Raw genomic sequence first — 2755 nt, 5'->3', positions numbered from 1 at the left:
AGCTTGATTAAGAAACAAAAAAGTGCTAACGACAAAAGCACCTGCCACAGAAAATGCAAATACAACTAGTACAAGCCTTTGATTATTTAATCGCTACCAACCCCACACTTCCCCCTCGCACAGTTAGCTTACCCGAACGAATTGACTTTATCAACTCACGTACAGTTAATAAAAAGACGCTAGCGCCTCCCTTTAAGATTCCCTCCAGTGCCACAGGTTCCCCTACGACTACCATGTTACGACTTCACCCCAGTCACACTGACCCAACCCAAATATGCACCAAGGAGACCACCCATACCAAAATGGGCCACACTCAACGCCGGCATGAAACACTTTAGCAATAGGTGATCTCTGGTCGATGATTTGGGCGAAACCAATTCCTAGGGTGTGACAGGCGGTGTGTACGGGGCCCGGGTACGTATTCACCGCGGCATGCTGATCCGCGATTACTAGCGATTCCAACTTCATGTTCTCGAGTTGCAGAGAACAATCCGGACTAAGGTAATCTTTATGGATTCGCTCCGCCTTAGGGCCCTGCTTCCTATTGTAATTACCATTGTAGCACGTGTGTAGCCTAGCCCATAAGGGCCATGCGGACTTGACGTCATCCCCACCTTCCTCCATAGTAGAACTATAGGGAGTCTCCTGTGAGTACAACATCGGCACAGAGGAAGTGTCATCAATCCCGTACTGCCCCGCTGACAAGTAAATAATGACATTGATCCTTTGAGAGCAGCATGTCTTAGCAACACAAAACAAGGGTTTCGCTCGTTATAGGAGTTAACCAAAAACGTCTCACATCACGAGCTGACGACAGCCATGCAGCACCTGTATGAATTTTCGTTTCATCCCGTTAAGGACAAGCACACTTGTTCATATGTCAAGTGTTCATGTCAAGGGCTCGTAAGGTTTTGCACGTTGTATCGAATTAAACCACATGCTCCACCGCTTGTGCAAGCCCCCGTCAATTCCTTTGAGTTTCAGTCTTACGACCGTACTCCCCAGGCGGAGTGTTTAATGCGTTAGCTGAGCCCCCGATCCGCGGACCAAGGACAAACACTCATCGTTTATTGCATGGACTACCAGGGTATCCAATCCTGTTTGCTCCCCAAGCCTTCGCACCCTAGCGTCAGTAGAAACCCAGAAAGCTGCCTTCGCTATTCAGCGTTCTTTCGTATATCTCCGGATTTTATCCCTACCACACGAAATTCCACTCCCCTCTATCCCACTCAAGTGAATTGGTTTTGAAAGCATTCCGCCAGTTGAGCTGGCGCCTTTAACTTTCAACCTGATTCACTGCCTACGTGCCCTTTACGCCCAGTCATTCCGAATAACACTAGCCCCTCCTGTCTTACCGAGGCTGCTCGCACGGAATTAGCCGGGGCTTCTTTTTCGAGTCTTGTCATAATCGTCACTCGACAAAAGAGCTTTACAAGCCGCATTGCCCTTCCTCGCTAACGCGACGTTTTTCACTCACTCACACGATATTGCTGGATCGGGCTTTCGCCCATTGTCCAATATTCCCCACTGCTGCCTCCCTATGGAGTCTGGGTCGTGTCTCAGTCCCAGTGTGGTTGATCGTCCGAAAAGATCAGCTAAGCATCTCCGGCTTGGTCAGCCTTTACCCAACCAACTACCTAATACTACGCAGGCTCATCAAATAGCGCTTTTTAGCTTTATCAAAGCTTGCTTTTTTGCTTTCGTTTCTTTGGGATTCGGCCCAAACTGTTTGGCAGATTCCCACGCGTTACGCACCCGTTTGCCACTTTGTCTTCAACTGTTCTATAAATAGAAAACAACGTTCAACTTGCATGTGTTAAGCATATCGCCAGCGTTCATTCTCAGCCAGGATCAAACTCGGTTTTTTAGTTAAAAAAGGGCAATCTTTGTCGTTGATGATCTCTTGGTTAGTTACCAGCTCTTGCCAATACCGGAAGCGGAACGGCCATCGGCAAGGCGAATCATCTTACGTCCCGGGATTGGGGCCGAGTGGGGGTTAAGCATAATCTCAGATCAACAAAGCAGTGCTCAGCTAAATAATAGATACTACCGTGACCTTTCCGATCCAAGAACGCGACCGGACTTGAACCGGTGCCGTTTCCTTTCCTGGTACATAGGAATACTCTATCCCTTAAGCTACGTGAGCCAAACGGGGAAGCCCAACAACCCCAAGCCCCCTGTTACTTTGTCGCCTGTGCGCCTCTCTTTTTGTTGAGTGCCCAAAAACACTCTGGCTATCCAATTTCACTCCACCTTATGATTGATAGCCGGCAAGTACACAGCTTGCTATCACCGACCTGGCCTCTTAGTTTAGTGGTTTCTTACGTAAAGGATGGCTAAAGCCTAAAGACAAAGATTCTCTAGTGTTCTCGTATAATAGTCAAACTATAATAATCAAATGTAAATATTTGTGTGGTTAATGGACAGATCGTCAAGAGGTGACTTGCGATGTTGAGAAGTCCCCACTTGCGCTTGGTCCGGGATCCCTGAGGGATAGTTTGGCTTCACGGCGGGCGCTCCAGCCAACCTAATTCTGTATGCCTATGCAGCGTGTTAGCCAAAGAAGAAGACTGAATTAACGCCATATCTGCTCTCCGCAGTCTTAGTAAGAGATTTTATCCTACTTGGTTTTGTGAATAAAGAAATTTGTATTGTGCTCGATACAAATCCGCAAGGTTTCAAAGCCTCTCCAATTCCAAAAGCATGCCCCGCACAAAAGAACCAAAAAAACAGCTTCCGCTTATGGAAAGCCCCG

At 47.6% G+C, this 2755-nt stretch overlaps 1 pseudogene; it reads right to left on the bottom strand.

The window, feature by feature from the left end:
- Nucleotides 1-203: 203 nt before the first annotated feature.
- On the bottom strand, nt 204-1863 carry LOC147431940 (18S ribosomal RNA; annotated as a pseudogene).
- Between the last annotated feature and the right edge of the window lie 892 nt (nt 1864-2755).

Source organism: Adiantum capillus-veneris, chromosome 21, assembly GCF_014529385.1.
Source record: "Adiantum capillus-veneris isolate H3 chromosome 21, ASM1452938v2, whole genome shotgun sequence".
Taxonomy (NCBI): Eukaryota; Viridiplantae; Streptophyta; class Polypodiopsida; order Polypodiales; family Pteridaceae; genus Adiantum; species Adiantum capillus-veneris.
This window is presented reverse-complemented; position numbering and strand designations above follow the sequence as displayed.